The sequence below is a fragment of the Sorex fumeus genome, unplaced genomic scaffold (assembly GCF_029834395.1).
Source record: "Sorex fumeus unplaced genomic scaffold, SorFum_2.1 ptg000103l, whole genome shotgun sequence".
Lineage (NCBI taxonomy): Eukaryota > Metazoa > Chordata > Mammalia > Eulipotyphla > Soricidae > Sorex > Sorex fumeus.
Genome location: NW_026606160.1, coordinates 775674 through 796323, shown reverse-complemented (window position 1 = coordinate 796323; position 20650 = coordinate 775674). Strand labels below are relative to the sequence as shown.

General features: G+C 44.9%; 1 non-coding gene across 1 annotated transcript; it reads right to left on the bottom strand.

The window, feature by feature from the left end:
• Positions 1–9878: 9878 nt before the first annotated feature.
• LOC130042575 (U7 small nuclear RNA) lies at positions 9879–9940 on the bottom strand. The gene has a single exon (XR_008795264.1). It is a non-coding gene; the product is annotated as a U7 small nuclear RNA (small nuclear RNA).
• Positions 9941–20650: the final 10710 nt, after the last annotated feature.

Sequence of the window (20650 nt, the reverse complement as noted above, 5' to 3'; positions counted from 1 at the left end):
ATAGAATGCCAAGAATAGAACCCATGTCCACTGTTTGCAAGACAATCACCGTACCCACTGAACTGGCACTCTAGTCCCAGCACCACCTGGTATGTTATCAGCACACTTGAAGTGATGCCTGAGTGCAGTAAACCCAAAAGCATCACAAATCCAAAAATGGACAAAGTTGGCCAATGTCTGCAATTTGTTTATAAAAGTAAACAGAAAAGGATCCAGGCAGACAGCACAGCATGTGGGGCACTGGCCTTGCTCACACCCAACAGAGGTTTGATTCCAACATTCCATCGGTCTCTCAGCAGTCAGCTGTGATCCCTCACTACACAGACCAGAGGAAAACCCTGAGACTTGATGAACCAAGAACCATTGATCCCGTGCACTCAAACAGAACGGTGTCTGATGAAGTGAGACCCTAAGAAATAAATGAACAGTGGTAGGAGAGACATCACAGCGTTAGGACACAGACGGTGCACACACATACAGGTTCGATCCCCAGCAGCACACATGGTCCCAGACTACAGCATGAGTAACTTAATACACAACCAGGAATAATCTGAGAACCGGCAGGTGAAGCCCCAAAGCGAAATCAATGCCAAAGAAAGAATTTGAACTTGACGGACAAATGCAACAGTAGGAGGGGTAAGGCGGCAACCTTTTAAGCTGGCAAATGGGTCCAATACTCAGCACACCATAGGCCTCAGGCAATCCCAGGAGTGATCCTTCAGCACAATTAGTGCATTGCCGTTGTGCCCCCAAATAAAACCAAAATCAAAACCAAAACAAATACACAAAAGTAATATGTACCATAAGAATTAAACTGAGAAGCGAACTCAGGAATGACACAAACTAATTAGCGGGACCTGAACGACAGTACAGCACAAAGGGAGCTTGCCATGCCTGGGGCCATCCTGGGTAGACCCCTAACGCTCCAGAGACTCCTGCAATCCCACAGAGAGTGATTCCTATGCACAAAACTGAGAGTAATCCCCAAACATCAAAGGTGAGCACCAAAAACAAAACCAGGGAAGGAACTAGAGGAACAGCTACTGCACAACTGTCCGACATCCTGGCCCATCACAGTCCCCGCTACTCTTGGATACACAGCCATAGCCTGGGACAGGGAGCCCACGTGGTTCTCTCCAGACACGGTCGGCCCCACACTGCTCTCACCAACGGTTGACAGGTCCTCGTAGGTCTACAGAATCATGTGCCTGTAGTCCTTCCATTGAGAGGCACATCCACTCCTGTGGGGTGAAGCTCACGGTCACATCGGGGAAGGTCACCAAGTCCTGAGCCAACACACAGGGCGGCAAGAGTCAGGGTCTATTTCTACTCTGTTCCCTGGGCTGCAAGGCTAGAACACAGAGCCCTTGAGGGGCTCAGATTCTGTTCCCTTGGAACAGTCTCCATGTACACTCCTGGTTGACAGAACCCAACATCTCTCTAAGACAGCTGCATCTGATAAAATCTGAGTATGCTCTACTACAAGGTTTCTAAAGGTGGCGGTCTTGCTCCTGACCGAGGGCTCCTACAAGCACTGCAGATTAACAACTGCATGGAACCAGTGGGAACCAAATGAGTGACTCTGCTTTCAGCCCAATACACTAAACATACACCCCCTGCACCTCACAGCCCATGTTCGAAAGAGAAGGGGACACGCAATGTCTAGTCACCGACTATGCATGCAGATATGTGCCTGTAGGACTCTCGTCATGGTTCAGGGCCATCCCAATTGGCTTTCGAAGTGGAAAAAGTGTCTAGAGACCAAGAGCTCTGCTGCCTTAGGGCACCCACACCCTGCCCATGGCCTGAGACAGGTAGGGTCATTAGACACTCCCCTGCATGCATGTCTTTGCTCACGGGTCTCAGGGCTCCTCCTTTCAGCTAGGAGATCACAGTAGGCTTTAACTCAGAATGCCCTGAACCCTAGAGAGATGGGGCATGGATTGGTCAGAAGGAAAAGGTGACAAGAAAACCTCGTGTGTCTATATAAAAGGTAAAGGCCCTCCCGTTGTTCATCGATTTGCTCGAGCAGGCCCAGTAACGTCTCCATTAGAGACTTTGTTGTTACTGTGTCTGGCATACTGAATACGTCACGGGGAGCTTGCCAGGCTCTGCCGTGCTGGTGAGATACTCTCGGTAGCTTGCCGGTCTTTCCGAGAGGGATGGAGAAATAGTGGCCATGTGGGCCACTTCTAAGGCAAATGCCCTACCGCACAGAGTAAATTAGAGGGAAGGCATAAACAGAATCTGTACTTCTGAAAAGCCACAGATCTGTGGTTATACAAGAGCTAAGATCTAGCTTTTGGTTTAAGAGTGTAATATGGGTCCCAAGAAAATACAAGAGACAGTATAGCCTCGATCATGCACATAGCCTAGAGGAGTTTGATGGCATCACATTTTGTACTTTTGTTTTTGTCTGTTTTGGGATCCTCATTTGGGATGCTCACAGGCTTACTCCTGACTCTCTACTCAGGAATCACCTCTGCTGGTGCTCAGGGACCACACAGGATGCCAGGAATAGAACCCATGTCCACTGCTTCCAAGACAATCACCCTACCCACTCTACTGGCACACTAGACCCAGCAGCACATGGTATATCATCAGCACACTTGAAGTGATACCTGACTGCAGTAAATGCAAAAATGAACAAAAATGGCCAAAGCCCACAATTGTTTTTAAAAGTAAACAAAAAAGGATCCAGACAGACAGCATAGCATGTGGGGCACTGGGCTTGCTCACAACCAATAAAGGTTTGACTCTGACATTCCATAGGGTCCCTCAAGCCGTCAGCTGTGATCCCTCACAGTCCACAGGCAATCTCTGAGACTTGATAAACCAAGAACCATTGAAAGTGATCCCGTGGACTAAAACAGAGCAGTGCCGGATGGGGTGAGACCCGAAGAAATAAATCAACTCTGGTGGGAGAGACATTACAGCAAAAGGACACTGACTCTGCACACACATCCGGGTTTGATCCCCAGTAGCACACATGGTCCCAGAATATAGCATGAATAACTGAATACACAGCCAGGGATAATCTGAGTATTTGCAAGGGTTATTTCCAAAGCCAAATCTATGTAAAACAAAGAATTTGAACTTGAGGCCAGATGCAGCAGTCGGAGGAATAAAGCATCCCAATCACTGCTCCTATGAGCACTGCAGAGTAACAACTGTGAACGGAGCCATTGGAACCCAAATGGGTGACCCTACTTTCAGCCTAAAACACTATACGTACACCCCCTGCACTCCATAGCCCACGTTCTAGGGAGAAAGGGTCAATCAATGTCCAGACATCTACATATGCACATATACGCCTGCAGGACTCTCATCACAGTTCAGGGCCATTCCAAGTGGCTCTCGAAGCGGCAAAAGTGTCTTGAGCCCAACAGCTGTGCCCGACCCAGAGATCCATTTCTCTGGCTCTCCTAGACCAGCACATGCCCAGAACTGCAAACAGAGCAGCGAGTAAAAGCAGAATGTGTTCCAGAGCAGCGACTCTCTCCTGAGCGTGAAGGACAAAATAAGGAGTAATAAGCATGTCCTTGGACTTGAGTCACTGTAGCTGCCAGGGAGCAAATGACTCCAGCAGACCCCAGGGGGCCCGTGATACACACCAGGTAGGAATCCAGAGAACAGAGTCAAGAGGAAGTCCTATGCATCTCCCCTGTGAGACAAAAGTAACTCTAAAAAGAAATAAAGCAGCAGGATTGTGTAACAGGACAGCAGGTTGCAGACAGCGAGTAGGGCTGGTGATCCTCGCCAACCCATAGGGTTCCCTAAGCACTGCCAGTTACAATGCCGGAGTGCAGAGCCGAGAGTATAATCCCCAGAATCACAGAAAACAAAATACCCAGATACAAACCCAGGACTCCCAGCAACCCACGTGGTCCCTGAGATCTGTCAGGAGTGATCCTTGAGCACTGAGGTACAAGTACTCTTTGAGCTGGGTGTGATCCAAAAGCCAAATACAACAAAACTGACACAAACATCACCTCCAACAGCAGCGACTGGCACTCCCACCAGGAGGCACATCACAGGATCCTTCCTGAAATAACTCAGACATATTTGTCCCAGGAAGCCTGAGCACTCCTGTCACTGCAGCACCTCATATTGTTACTCCCCTCCTACCTGGGGTTGGTGTGACAGATGGCATGTCACCATCTTCTGCCGCCTCTGTTTCTTCCGAGGACCAGAAACCTGGAGAAGTCAGAGCTGAGAACATTGGAGAGCAGCACAACTCCCCATCTCTGACCAGCCACACCCTTGGGCACTGGCTCATGGAACCACCTTGGGAACAATGCCAGATGCTTCTGTTTCCCCAGGAGAAGAAAATGAGTGCTGACGTTCCCAACAGAAGGTCTGGGCTTGGCTATGAGAGAGAAAACTCAGCGCTGCCTTGGCCTGAGGTCTCCCCCATGGGTCCCATAGAAGGTGCTCACAGGCCCAGCCAGGAGCTGACTCCAAGGCCAGCTCACACGCATCAGCGCCACCTGCAGGCCGGCAGGAGGACTGCCCCCCGCAACCATAGCACAGAATGTGGCTCTATAACTGGGGCCGACCCTCTCCTCTATAAAGAAAACCAAACTTTGAACACACATACACACACACACATGCACAGAACCTTTTCTCAGTGTGCTTACCTTGATAGACAGGGGTCTAGACAGAGCTCTGCAACTTGATATGAAAGCAGAAATTGCTGTACGGACAGACTGTAAACTGCTACGATGCTTGTCTTGCTGACACCAATCACTTCTCTACATTCCGGTCGCCGCCACAGCACTCCAGGAATAATACCTAAATCTAGAGCCAGATTAAACACTCGGGGTATCTCCAGGGATTTAGAGCCCCCATTCTCCACACCAAAAACTATCCGCAAAAGAAAACTAACATGAACAAACTCCAGCAGGATGCAGTCCTCAAGCACTGGCAGGTGTGGCCCCAAATCCCATCTCACCTGCTCCCCTAGTAGTGAATAGACCCCGGGAGAGTAGCTCAAAGGGTTGAGCACGTGCTTTAAGGTGGGGGACATGGACTCTCAGAGACACATAGACAGAGGGGCAGAGTCCCTGACCATCTCCAAGTTTGTAGCAAAAAGAAGCCAGAAAATAAAAGACAGACTTCCTCCTGCTCTTGGACTGCACCAGCCTCCAGAGTGAGGCATGTACGACTTAGTGTACCTGGTCCCTGGAAACCCCCTTTCCGAATGAAGTTCATTCCAACAGCAGGGCACACACCTGGTCTGGGAGAGAGGGTCAGTGGGTAGAGCGAGGCTGAAAACTTGACAGGTGAACCAAAAAATCTTTTTCTGTGGAAAACAATTACATAGGATTAGCAGAGATAGTACAGTCGATAGGGTGTGTTTCTTTCCAGCAGCTAAGCCAGATTCAATTCTCCACAGCAGTTAGGGCCCCCCTGAGCACTGCCAATCACGATACTGAGCTCAGATCCTCGACTAAGTCCTGAGCTCTGAATGCTTTGAACCAAAATCTACAATTCAAAAATAACAAATCAAAATTTTTCTGTGCAAAGAGGCTGCAGACATAGTACAGCTGCAGAGGTGCTCGTCTTACTGGAGAAAAACGATATTTCTCTACTGCCATCCCATATGGTTCCTTGAGCACCACTTGGAGCAACCCGAGTATAGTCAGGTCTGCCCCCCAAAAACCTACTAAAAGTTAATTAAAACAAACCGATAAAGGCAAGGGAGCCATGGTGATCATTTATCCTTCGTGAGAGCGCTCAGGGCATGCACTGAAAGAGCAGAGGTGACTTCCTGCTAACACTGCACACTCCATTGCAGGACCCCTGTGGCCCCAAACAGCCCTTAGGCACCACCTCCTCTGTCACCAGGCTCTGCATTCTCTCAAAGCTTCCTATGGGACCCCCAGAACCGACTGGAGTTGGGGGGATGTGAAAGTCAAAAGCTCTACCGCATACTATTGGACCCAAGCGAGTGAGGAATCGCCCCCCAACCCCACCCCACCGGGCAGGAGGCACGTACATGGAGGGGACACTTGCCTTGTATGCTGCTGACCAGGATCGAGCCAGCATCCCCGTGGGTCCCCCAGCACCGCCAGGAGAGATCCCTGAGGGCAGAGCCAGGAGTCAGCCCTGAACGAAAATTGTTTCGAAAACAAGAACGAAACAAACGCCTCCCACGGCTTACCTGGGGGAGGAGGCTGCGTGGGAGGCCAGGGACCCCTGCAAGACTAGCCCCCAGGCGTCTTCCTCAACCACTTTTCTTCAGCGCCTCCCGGACCGCCCCTTCACAGCTGCCCAGGGAGACGCCTCCAGCCCAGCCCCCTGTTCCATAAAATCCAGAATAAACGGGACAAACCTCTGGGCGGGGGCTGGGCGTCCAGGGGAGGGGCCACCGCCCGCTCGGCACAGAGCGACCCCCGCTCACAAGGCGGAGACCGCGGAGGCTCAGGGTGCCCAGAGCGAGCCTGCGGAGGAGGAGGCTCTGAGGAGCGGCTCTCTCAGGCAGCTGAGGAGGAACTGGGCGGGACCCCCTAGTCCGCCTGGTCGCCCCTTCCCGCCCCTCCCCGACTGCTCACGCTCCGACGACTCCGGTGCCTGGCGGGAGATCCTGCCGCCCCAAAGACCCCAGGGAAAGGCGGGGCTCCGTGACGTCACCGACACTTCCGGTCAGAGTCTTAAAGGGCCAGGCTCCAAATACTCCTGACTCGTCCTTTCTTTTTTTTTTATGTTAAATGTTCAGTTTATATTGACCATTTGATGCATTAAAGGAAAAATCTGAATAGAAAAGCATGGAATAGTTAATATATTAATCATTAATTTAGCACTCTGAAAATTCTTTCACTATCAAACCTGTTACCAAGAAACCATTATATCTTCCGACAGATCATTTGAGCTTCTCTGTAAATGAGAGCATGGGTTTAAATTTCATAAATGCATTGTACAAAAGAGTTATATATCAACTTAATACTGTAAAATAAAGATAAAGGATATCAAGCTAACAATTTGTTTATTTTATTTTTTAATCACTGAGTTGTCTAAACATAGCTTTCATTGAAAAATATCATTACTGCTCTTCTCAGTTCGTAAAATTAAGAATTTATATAGTGTCTCATAACAAGTCTCAAAATGGAGACGTTACTGGGCCCACTGGAGCAAATTGATGAACAATGGCAGGACAGTGTTACAGTGTTACAATAGTATCTCATAGACACAGGCACACACATTAATGGCATTATGTCATTGTCCAAGATACAGAATAATTTAGCATGCTTCAAACCAAAGCAAGTTACCCACACTGCTGAAGTGTTTGCTATGTTTTATGGAAAAGCCTCTCCATTGACCAGAAAGAGTAGAATTCTTTTTGCTGTCATTGAATGGAATATGTCACTCGTAATAACCAGGAGACAGAAGGCAAAGGAAAGGAAAGGGAGAGGAAAAGAGGCTGGGGTTGGGGAGAGAGAGAGAGAGAGAGATAGAGAGAGAGAGAGAGACTGAAGGAGAAGTCAGAAAAAGGGAAAGGGAAAGAAAGATTGATTCCTAATGAATGTATAAGTGTGCTCTGTAATTTATTTTTTCCTCCAGAAATATTTTCCCTTTGAGAAACATACTTCCAGTTGAATGTTACTGATAGTACCTTTATAAACATGATTTTACTAATAAGACTTCTGTGTTTTATTTCGCCTATTTTCTTCATTTGATAAACTCCCTTTCATCCCCAAAGAATCATCTTTTTATTGACGCCTACCTTTTCTAGTCTTTTCGGTCACATGAGGGCTCCTTTTCTTTATTGTTGAGGCTCTTTGCATCTCTCTCATCTCTTTGCATCTCCCCCACTTAAATAAATGGTACTAAGACAATATCAACATCTATATCAATCTATGTATACGTATATATATATATATATATGTATATATACACATATAATCAGTTCCAGATAGAGGAAGAAATTAAAAATGAAACATATAAACATAGAATTTTTTTAAAAAATGAGAAGCATTAACATTTTACATATACATAGTCATCACTTCATAAAATGAATTGGGAGTGGCTCTTTTTTTATATTCAATGAATAATTCATGTAAGATTGGAATCATCTGTTTTTGAACATTTGGTAAAACTCACCTGAAAATCCTCTAGAGCCTATTATTATTTTTTGTATGAAAAATGTATGGGCACTAATTCAACTTTATATAGGATCATTTGGATATCCTCTTTCTCTTTTAAAAAATTACAATAAATGCATTCTCTAAAAATTTTCATGTTTTACGTAAATTTTCAAAAATATTTACATTTGTGCATTATATCCCTTAGTAGATTTTAATCTCTGTTGACCATTGACCATTTCAATATGTCTCATTTATATTCTTGTTTTATTTGTACCTTTGGGGGAACCGGTGGAGCTTTCTTTTTTCAAATTTTTTTTTAGTAGTTGGAAGAAATAGCTAAGAGGACGAAGAACCTCCGGCTCCGGGCACATCTCTTTGATTCCACTGTTCTTCCTGCATTAACATATGCCTCAGAGACCTGGGCCCTACGCAAACAAGATGAGGACGCCATTCAGGTCTCCCAAAGAATAATAGAAAGAATAGAAAGAGCTATGCTTGGAATATCACGTTCCACTCAAATGAGAGAACGAATCCGGAGTTCTGACATCCGTCGACGATCAAGGATCAGGGACGCTGTCTCATTTGCCAAGGTGTCGAAAATCAGATGGGCTGGTCACGTAATGAGATTTAAAGACGACCGTTGGACTAGAGCTGTTACTGATTGGATTCCACGGGATGTCAAGAGACCGCGTGGCCGCCCACCTACCAGATGGTCAGACTTCTTCCTGAAGATCATGAACGATCGGTTTGAGGCCCTTCATGTTCCCAGAGCGAACAGATGCCATTGGGCTACACTAGCACGCAACAGGGACAAATGGAGACGTTACTGGCGCCCGCTCGAGCAAATCGACGACTAACGGGAAGTTAAGTGATTAAGTGATTTTTTAGTAGTCGGAAATGTATTACTCATGTTAAACAATTTTTTTATTTGGTTTATCCCAATTATTTGTTTTCTATATCATTAATTTATGCTTTTGCATTTATTATCACCTTTTGAAAAATTTTACTTTAGTTTATTTTACTTCTTTTCCTGATTACTTTCTTTAATTACATAAATTACTTGCTGAATTTTCAGACATTAGAAAAACAAATGTATGTACTCAAAATTATAGATTTCCCTCAAGCAGCTTATAAACTTTATCTTACCAATGTTGAAATTCAGTATTTTAAAAACTAACTTTCAGAGTCAGAGAGGTGTTTTAGGAAGTTAGGCCTTGCATGTGTTTCTAGTTTTCCCCCGGCATCAGATAGGCCCAATAACCTTCTTCCCAAATCCTAGCACACTAGAAGTGATTTCTGAGCATAAAGCCAGGAATAAGATCTGAGCATAGCTGGGTGTGGCCCAAACCACAATTCCTGGTAAAAGTGAATAAATAGAAACTAAGTACTCTCAAATTTCCATTTTAGTTTCTTTTACTCATGAGTAAATAGAAATTTATTTTTTACTTTCAGGAATTTGTGTTATCTCTATAACAATTATGTTCTATGTTTAATCAGGCTATATGATACCAGCTTTTATTTTAATTTGTTGGTACTAATATTAGTTCTGGCCAGTCATTGTAAGTATTCTCTGTGAGCTTGAGAGAATGTGCATTCTACACTGTTGGCGGACAGTGTATTGTATGTACAACTGAACTTATTTTACGAATCAAGGATATGTCTCAGTGATAAAGCATGTGTAAGGACTCAGATTTGATTCCTGGCGCTTCTAAAAATAAAATAAATAAACGAACAAGTTTATTGCTTTTTAAAATATTTTGTATCACAACTCGTTTCGTTTGGGGGGTGAGTGTGGGCTTTCCAGTAGCAACCAGAAAAACTGCTAGACAAATTCTAAAAGAGCTGTAACACTTTTAACTAATTTCTTGATTTACCTATTAGTGATGATAGAATTGCCCACAAAGACGATGGTGTTAAGTTCTTCACATAAAAAAAGTGTCTGTCTGTGGCAGAGGCAGACTTGGGGTGGGGTTGGAAAGAGGAAAATTGAGGACATTGGTGTTGAGAAGTGTACACGGGTCAAAGGACAGGTGTTTGAGCATTGTAATACTGAAACTCAATCATGGACAACTTTGTTTTTCTCACGGTGATTTAATAAAAGAATTTTAAATACTTGAAATATTTTGAAACTACTTTATTAGGTGCATTTAAGTTGGAATTGTTAAATCTTTCTGGTAAGTCTGAATTTTAAATAATATATAGCAATCATACTAATTTCATTTTGTATTTATTATCTTCACAGGGCAAAGCCTGGCAAGCCACCAGTGAGGTATTCAATATGCAAAAAACAGTAACAACAAGTCTCACAATGGAGCTGTTACTGGTGACTGCTCGAACTATTTGTTGAACAGCGGAGGACAGTGCTACAGAGCTATTTATTATCTTAAATTCTGTTTTGTGTTGTATTAATAAACTTTCATTGACGTTCTTGTGGGCTGGAGCGATACCACAGTGTGTAGGGCGTTTGCCTTGCACACAGCCAACATGGACCCGAGTTGGATTCCTCCGCCCCTCTCAGAGAGCCCGGCAAACTACCGAGAGTATCTCTCCCACATGGTAAAGCCTGGTAAGCTACCCGTGACGTATTCAATATGCCAAACACAGTGACAAGTCTCACAGTGTTACTGGGCCCTCTTGAGCAAATCGATGAACAACGGGAGGACAGTGACAGTGACAGTGACCGTTCTTGTGGATATTACTATATATCTTTAGATTTATTGCTAACATTTCCCCCTTATTGTTTTATGTGTTTTTGTACTTAAAAAACACATGCAGCTTAAATTTGTATGTTTTTATCTGCTCTGACAATTTCACATTAAATTCAAGACATATCTATCATGATTCCTCATATATTTGAATTTATTTTGCCACCCAATTTTGCTATTTGTTTTTTCTTACTCTAATTTCTTTGTTTGGTTTTGGGGCCACACCTAGCAATGTTCAGGGGTTACTCCTGGCTTTTCACTTAGGAAGTACTCCTGGTGATACTTGGGGGACCACACGGGATGCCTGGGATTGAACTCTGGTTGGCTGTGTGCAAGGCAAGCACCTTACCCACTGTACTATCTCTCAGGTCCTCTCTAATTTTAAAATAAATTCTGGCATCTTCCCCACTCCTATTCTTTTAGACAGAGATTTTCCTCCCTCATATACATTTTTTCTCCATTGATTTAGAGACTATAAGACATTTTTAAACTTTTAGTCATTACCTAAAAGTTTCCTAGAGCTTAAATACCTTACGAATTATAATTCGGATCAGTAGTTTGGTATTTGTCCCAAATAAATATAAAATTTAGGATTTTTTAATTTTCAGTCAATTCCATCCCCCATCAATACACTAATGTTGACTCAAATATTGTTTATCATTGATTTTTGCTTCTTTAATCTCTTAGAAATTATTATAGCTTTTTATATGTATTGTTAACCTATTAAATGTTCGCACAATCTCTTCTTTTTTAAAAATTTTATTAAAACACCATGAATTACAAGGTTGTTTTTTTCTTTTTGGGTCATGCCTGGCGATGCTCTCAGGTTACTCCTAGCTCTGCACTCAGGAATCACTCCTGGCCGTGTTCAGGGGACCATATGGGATACTAGGAATTGAACCTCAGTTGGAGAGTGCAAGGCAAATGCCCTACCCACTGTGCTATCGCTCCAGCCCCTACAAAGTTATTCTTAGTTGAGTCTTAGACATACAATTTTGCAGCATGCATCCAACCACCAGTGTCAATCTCTCTCCACATATCCTCTTTGCTATCCAGACTTTCTTTTTTTTTTTTTTTTGGTAGAGAAAGTTCAATTTTTGTTTCCGTTTCTGGTCTTGGATTTCTAGCAGGACATCTGCTTGGTTGCTAGCAGGACATTGGGGGCTCACCACGTACCAGATAGATTGAGAGGGAGGGGCTGAACACATAGCCTATGGAGGCAAAATGTTTACATTTTCACTAAGGGAATAAAATTCACAAGGATTTCCATGTAAACACCCACCAGTACAGTACTCCAACCCTGACCCCCAACCAAGACCACCAAAAAATAACGCTCAGAAATTACTGCGCGTTAATATTCAGATATCATGTTTTGTGTTTATTTATTTTTGGGGGGACATATTCTGTAATGTTCTAGACTTTTGCCTGACTGCTCAGGGGAACAGGGCTCGGGGAACCCTCTGGGGTTCTAACCATGGATCCTGGGGCAGCTACTCCCAGTTCGACTAATTTTTTTTATTTTATATTTTTTATTTTTTATGTTAAGTATTTTTATTTTTTAAATTTATTTATTTATTTATTTTGAATACCCATCTCTCCACCAGTGACCGGTTCCCACCACCGTGGATCCCAGTATGCCTCCCACCCCCCACCCCCCACCCCAGACTGATATTTTTTAATTGCACAAAACTTCCAATTGCTGGAGTAGCTCCAACTGTTCATGTATTCTGTTACAACAGTTGAGCATGAAACTAAGTCAATCAAAAGCCCAGAATGGGCCTTGGGGTAACCCAGAATGATGCTCAGGAATTGAGGAATGGAAAGCATTCTATGTGTAGTCAATATTCCTGTCTATGTGTTTGTATATCTTCATATCCAGTGGTGTTCTCAAGCTACTCTTAGCTCTGTGCTCATCAACTCTTCAAACAGTGCTCAAGTCGACAATGCACTGAATTCAACTGGGATCTAAAATAGATCAGCCACATGAATTGAAAGTCCCTTCTTCGCTCTGTAGCTGAGTGGTCATTGATTAGTTTAGTAGTGGATGAATTATGCAGCAAAAATTAAATTCTTTCAAAATTTGAACCAGTGCTCAAGAAGAATTATAGAGTGGGTGTGCAGGAGAAAGTCACTTTTTCAGTTGTGTTGACCTATTGTTCAGCTATGAGTTTTAGTTTATTAGAGGAAAATATGAATAAAATGTATAGTAAAATGGAGGGCTGGAGCAATAGCACAGTGGGTAGGGCATTTGCCTTGCACGCAGCCCACCCGGGTGTGATTCCTCCATCCCTCTCAGAGAGACTAGCAAGCTACCAAGAGTATCCCACCCACATGGCAGAGCCTGGCAAGCTCCCTGGGGCGCATTCGATATGCCAAACACAGCAACAACAAGTCTCACAATGGAGACGTTACTGGTGCCTGCTGGAGCAAATCAATGAACAGTGGGACAATGGGACGACAGTGCTAAAGTAGTACAGTGTTTAATAGTAAAACACAAAACTTAGTTATTTTAGAAGTTTACTTTTTAGTTTGAAGAGTTGATATCTGTATTTATAGACTTAATTTCTTGCAATCCCTCACAAGGGCACCTGCCAATCATGGAGTGAAATAGGAACAATGGCTTAGGGTGCACAAGAATGGTGTGGTTTATGATCAATACTTGATTGCTTTGTATAATCAGTTTTATTATTTTCTATGTCAAGGCTTGCTTCACTTTATGTCGACGTAAATTTACTGGGTGTTGAAAGATAGCCCCATGACAAGTGGGCCCTAGCAAAGCAAGTCCCAGCCCATATCCCCCCTGCAGCTGCGGCAGGTTGACAACACCAGGTACCCCCATCTCCTCCTTGCCCCTGGAATTCGCCAGGTAAGGCCACAAGGCTGGAAAAGGCCTAATGAGGCATCTCCTTGCCATGGAATCCGCCTAATAAGGCCACAAGTTCAGAGAAGGCCTAATGAGGTATTTTCTTGCCCTGGAATTCACCTAATAGGGCCATAAAACCCGAAAAGGCGTAATTGACTGCCCGGTGGGATGGCCTGGTGACAGGTACAGAAGAGAGTGGCTGGTGCTGATGGCTTGTTGCAAAATGACTGGCTGCCTGCGTGCAGTATCTAATGTGATAATTCAAATGTATTGGGTGGTTTGTGCGTGGGCATTTCTGAAATGCGCGGGAAGATGGCCTATAAAAAGCCCCCTTTGAAGAGGCTCGGGGCTCTCTGTCACTGATGGTTTGCGGTCATGCTGTGAGCCCAAGCATGCTCAAATAAACCTCTTGCTTTTGCATGGACTTGGTCTCTCAGAGTTCTCCTTGACAGGTGAGGCTGTCATGATCTCGGACCCTAACAGGTGTCAGGATATGGGACATATGAGTTAACTAATTTTGTGGGTGCTTATGAAAATGACACGTGTGTAGGATGTGTTTTTTCCTCGCCTGTGCTTGTGGTGGGAGGCTGATGCTCTTGCCTAGCAGGACTGCCCTCCAGATGCTGTGAATACACTCCTCCAAAATTTATTTGTTGACGTCTCCTTGTCTCCTTGGTTCATGACCTCAAAAACTTTGAGGCTCATGTGATATTTGATGTGGACTGAAGCACAACAGTACCTGTGGACAGCTGCAGAGATTTTTTGGCAAGTAAAACAGATTATATTTGGAGGGGCTTTTGAAGGTGTTGAGGGGAAGTGAGTGAGGAAGAGAAGAAAATCAGAGAGAGGGAGTAACGCGTTCAAGAAAGAACACAGGCCTCTCCGCCCTTGGGGAGAACCCCTACACACATCCCAGTATTAGACATGGAAGTATGAAAGTACACATCTCAAGAGGGCGACACATGTGCTGGGGCACTCCACGTGCTTGTGCCCCTGGGCATAAGGAGCACATAAGACCGGGCAGCATATAAGTCGCTACAGAGATTTTTTTCAAAGAACCACTTTGTATATGCTTTGTTCAAACCTTTACTCAGTTGCCCAGGGTGTCTGAAGAACTGATGTCCCCAAATCTCTCAGATTTGGGTATTAGGAGTCCTTTGTTCCTCCCAGGAAGTCACTAACGATCTTCTCTCTGGGCCTTTAAATCACTGTTCGGGACTTTGTGGAAGAATGGACGCAGTGCTAGTGACCCGAGCAGGCCTGCACACGACATGCCGAGATGGACCACAAGGGTCATGTGAAAGATCTCAGAACAAGCACATCATTTTCAGGATCAGTGAGTTTTTTATTGTTTTTGTTTTCTTCTTTGTATCAATTTGGGAAGGGGCACACGAAGAAGTGCTCTGCGATGATTCGTAGTGGGGCGCCAGGAACCACATGGGTGATGGGGATGGAACCCAGATTTCCACTTCATACAAAGCAAGTGCCCTTCCACTGCACTATCACTAGGGCCCACAAACCAGTTCTCTGACACCATTAAGACTTGTGCTAACTTTCTAGAGAAGGCACACTCACAGTATTCCACTATTATGAAAAATACTAGAATTTTTTAAGTTTTCATTTGACTCATTTCAGTGTCTAGGGAGATTAAGTTCCTGCATTCCCAGCATCAGGTTCTGGACTTCCTCCTAAGTTGTCGAGAGACCATAGATGTGGTGGTTGGGATGGAGCCTGGACCTCCACCGTTGAAGTCATATGCTTGCTCCACTGAGCTATCCCAACAGCCTAAAAATATGTCTATTCTATTATGAATCTTGCCAGCTACCTCATATTGATGACCTCATTCTCAATGAAACTGCAGCAATGCCAAATCCTGAAGCTGTGGTTTGAGTTCTGAAATTGATCACAGCAAGCCAGATAATAATTAATCCTATAGACCCTGGATGAATAGGCCAGCAGGCGGATCTCTGTGGTTCTCTCAGTAAAAACAGGCCCACAGAAAAGAGAAGATCCTCTGGGAGGAACACCGTGAGGAGCCTGACAGCCCTCATAGTAATTTGTGGGCTTTTGTATTTGTCTAGAACCAGTGATATCTGGGGGAGCATGGAGTGCTGGGGATCAAACCATGATCAGTCATGGGTAAGAACAACACCATCCCCTCTGTACTGTTGCTCCACCAAAACCAGCTTTGTCAATGGCTCAATAATTCACGTTTAAGGATTAAGGCTGAAGAAAATCTCTTAGTGAGTCAGAGTGAGAACAGCAGGTAGGCACACAGGGTGACAGGGAGAGATCGCTGAGCACCACCCAAAGGAACCCCTGATGACCATCAGGAAAAAACCCTCTGCAACACCAGGCCCCACAACAAAATAAAAGTACTTTTTCCAGTTTGCTCAAAAACCAAGCTAATGATCCGAGGCAAAGACAAGTGTAGGGACAGAGATTGGGGGGGGGGAGGTGGTTCTGCTGCTCCTGAAAAGGGCACCCCGACGTTGCGGGCTGTGCAGCCAGGCTGGTAAGTGACAGAGGGAGATGGGACATGGAGGGTTCCGAGTCTCATGGGCACATGACAGATGAAGAAGAATGGAGCAAAGTGAAGAAACAAAGCAAGTTTTCAAGATGCACAGTTTCGGAGAAGGAAGGTCAGCGTAAGCCCGACACACTCACCTGGATCCAGGAGCCCAAGGCAGCCGGGGTCGGCAGCACAATTCACACAAGTTCAGGGCACCACACACTGCGCAGTATCCATGCCAGGGAGGGACCGGAGACACTCACCTGTGTTGGGATCGGAGATCACCCCTGAGGATTCAGACAAAGAGTCCGGCGGGAATGCAAACCACACATCGAGATTTTATTATCCAGCTAGCTGGGCCCTCCCGTTGGTCGTCGATTTGCTCGAGCGGGCCCAGTAACGTCTCCATTGGAGACTTTGTTGTTACTGTGTCTGGCATATCGAATACTCTCGGTAGCTTGCCGGGCTCTCCGAGAGGGGCGGAGGAATCGAACTCGGGGCTGAAGCATCCTAACACATAGGTCAGAGCTCAACCCTGAGTGCTTATAGTCAAGGGTTTATATAGCCATCCTGGGCTCTCAGGCCCCAGAAGCAAGCTCAAAGAAAAGAAAAAAAAACTTCCAAAAGTAGATATAACTTCAAGCATTCCAAATACAAACATGGGAGAAAAAAAAAATCAATGTCATACTTCAAGAAAACATATTGTCAGTCAGATCCAGGATACATGAGACTTGTATATCAAGAAAATATTCCCATAATAAAAAAAATAAATCTTGGGGCTGGAGCGATGGCACAGTGGGTAGGGCGTTTACTTTGCACTCAGCCAACATGGCCGACACAGGTTCGATTCCCAGCATCCCATATGGTCTTCCAAGCACCGCCAGGAGCAATTACTGAGTGTATGAGCCAGGAGTAACCTCTGAGCATCGCCAGGTGTGACCCAAAATGTAAAAAGACTATCAATGTCATACTTCAAGAAAACATATTTTCAGTCAGATCCAGAATACATGAGACTTAAATATCAAGGAAATATTCTCATACATCAAGACAGCAAGAATTCCTATAGGTCAAGGCATGTTATCAGTCAGACATAGGACACAAGATACAGGTGTGTTGACTCCTAACTCTCCAGTCCTGTGTCTGTGTAAACATCAGGGGCTATTTCACGCCAATTTGCTTCGTTAAGTCATATCCTCAGGGCCAGAGTTGCTTCCCACCAAATTGTACTTTCATCCAATTAACTCGTTTATGTCATATACCCTTCATGGCCGATCGACCAGGGTGAGAAATGTTTGGCTAGGTGCTCTTTACAACCAGGGTGACAAATGAGAAATGGTGGGCAAGCTGCTTCTCACAATTCATTGTACCTACGAGGACTGTCCTCCCATTGTTCATTGATTTGCTCAAGCAGGCCGAGTAATGTCTCAATCGTGAGACTTGTTACTGTGTTTGGCATATCAAATACATCACGGGTAGCTTGCCAGGCATTGCCGTGTGGGCGAGATACACTCGGCAGCTTGTGGGGCTCTCTGAGAGGGGCTGAGGAATCAAACTTAGATCGGCCTTGTGGGTCTCATGCAAGCCAAATGGCCCCCTCTGTGTTATGGCTCCAGTCCCTCTTTGATACATTTTACGGGTTCAAGCCACATGCAAGGCACTGGACTAATACCCATTGGATTATCGTTTTTTACTTTTCTCTTTATTGTGAGGATTTTCCTTTACTGAATCACCATGAGCTATTTACAAAGCTTTCATGGCTAAGTTTCAGTCATTCAATGATTGAACATCCAGCCCTCCACCAGTGTATTTTTCCACCACCGAAGTCCCCAGTATCCCTCTCGCACCCCCACCCAACCCCACATGCTGCCTGTATGGAAGGCACTTTCTTTTTCATTCTTTCTCTACTTTGGGGCATTATGGTTTTCAATACAAATACGAAGAGGTTATCATGTTTGGTTCTTTGTCTACTTTCAGCACACATCTCCCAACTCTTGGGCAGTGCTCAGTGCTCAGTGCTCAGGGATACCATCCCTAGCAATCCCTCCAACCATCATTGATCTAGTCACTGGACTCTTTCTTAAGCTCCTTATTTCTCACTTTTCTAGAAATAAATAACAGTTTGAATTCAAACAAGTTAAAGGCTTTGTTTACCAAATCAGTTGGGGGTGTGCAAAGCAGGAAAAAGTCAGTTCATTTGTACTTGAGAATTGTAACATAAAGAATGACTAGGAGTGTTCATTATTAAGAGATTAAAGTGTTAGATCTGCAGTATTTACAATAGGGTTCCCCAACCACCACTTGGAATAATTCTTGAGTGAGTAGACCAGAATAACCCCTCAGCCTCAAAGGGGTGGGATCCAGAAATGGAAAAAAATGGCCAAAGGGCAAGCTGTGAGGATCTCAGAGATGATGGAGGCATTGTTCATCCCAAAGGCTGCCGGAGATTGAATGAATCATTCAAGGTAAATTGAAATTCCGATTTTAGGGACTGGAGGGCATTTGCCTTGCACAGGATGACTGGGATACGATCCCAGCTTCCCCTCCCAAGTCCACCCGGAGTGATCCTGCCTTCAGAGCCACTGGGCATTTCTGGCTGTACCCTTACCCTCAACTCCCCAAAAAACAAGTCTGTTTTGTGAATTGAACAGAAAGGTCGATGTCAGGGTGAGCAGGTTTATGAATGACAGATGTGTCAATTCAATCTCTGTGATCAAGGCTTTCTATGCCTGTAGATGATTTTCTGAGCTCACCTCCAGTATCACATGGTTCCTTGCTACCACCGGCAGTAATCAGCTACCTGGGCAGCACTGGGTGCTTAGTATTTCCATCTTTGGAGTGGGTGCCAAAGCCAGCAGTACTCAGGGCTTATTCCTGCCTTTGCACTCCGGAATCAATCCTGCTGGGGCCAGGCTCAGAGGGCATACACGGCAGTGCTTTGGGGACCATATGGGGTTCTGGGTCTCCAACCCATGTCAGCTGTGTCAAAGCAAATGCCTTACTTATGCTACCATCTCTCTGGCCCCCACCATTTTTTTAGCTTTTTGGGTCGCATCCAGCGATGCTCAGGAGTTATTTCTGCCTCTGCATTCAGGAATCACTCCTGGCGATGCGTGGGAGATCATGGGATGCTGAGGTTCGAACCCAGGATTGACTGGGTGCAAAGCAAGTGCTTATCTGCTGTACTATCTCTACTACCCTGATTTAAAAGACTTTTCTCAAAGTAATTGTGTCATCTTTTTCCAATGTCCAGAAAAAAATCCCATGCTTACTAAATACAATGTTATTTCTGTGGTTTTGGAGAGTGGCTGGGCCACATCCAGCGGTGCTCAGGAATTGCTACAGAAGGTGCTCAGAGCACTGTATGTAGTTATGGGGATATGAACCAGTGCCCACCATATGCCAGGCAATATCCATACTAGCTCTTCATTTAAAAATGTGATTGCAAAGAAGCTGTGTAACAGTACTCCCGGGGCTGAATTATCTGCCCTTCTCCCCTTCAACACTTCCTATGTTGAAGTCCTAACATCCAGGACCTCCTAATGGTTTGGAAGGAATTTATGTAGGCAGGCAGACAGATAGGGAAGGTTCTCTACCAAGGTAATGCCAGTAAATTTCCCGGGAATAGCTGTAAGTTTGTGAAGGCCAACCCTGCAGAAAACGGAAACTAAGGCCTGATCAGACCCTCACTTATGGCCAGAGAAGCTCCTGCAGAAATAAAAGGCCAGGGAAAAAATTTCAAAGAAGACCATCACCTCTCCCAACGTCCCTAGGCAACCTCCTTACCAACAACGGACTTTTACCTAGCTTAAAACCCCACATGAGTGCAGGCTGGAGAAACCCTATAAAGGCCACCTTGAACAAAGGAATGGCGCGCAAATGCTGCCTGAGCCCATGTGCTGCTTGTACCCACATGGGTGAGCACATGTGTCGCCCACATATCCCCTCTAGAGATGTGGACATTCATGCTTTCCTGTCTGATACTGGGGTGTCTGTAGTGCTCTCTCTGCCCTTGGAGAAGCCCAGGATGCCTCCTGATTGTGTTACTCTCCACTCTCCAACTTTCTCTCCCTCCTTCCCTTCAAAACCTCCAATTAAAATCTGTTCAACTTCACTGCTTGTCTTCATTAAACAATGAATACGACTCCTGAAATTCTTTTTTGAGAGTCGAGACAAGACCCCAGTAATCTGTAGGTGAAAACGGATGTTGGAGCTATAGGTAATAGGCTGGATATTTATTTTATTTATTTATTTATTTAAAGATTTTATTATTGAAACCCTGTGAGATAGACCCTTACAAAGATGTCCACGTTAAGATTTTCAGTCATACAGTGTTCCAACGCCCATCCCTCCACCAGTGTACATTTCCCAGCACCAGTGTGCCAGGTTACCTCCCGTCATCCCCCACCCAGCCTGCCTCTACAGAAGACACTTTTCTTCCCTCTCCCTCCCTTCTTTCCTCCCCACAGTCAGCAGATTTCTTGAA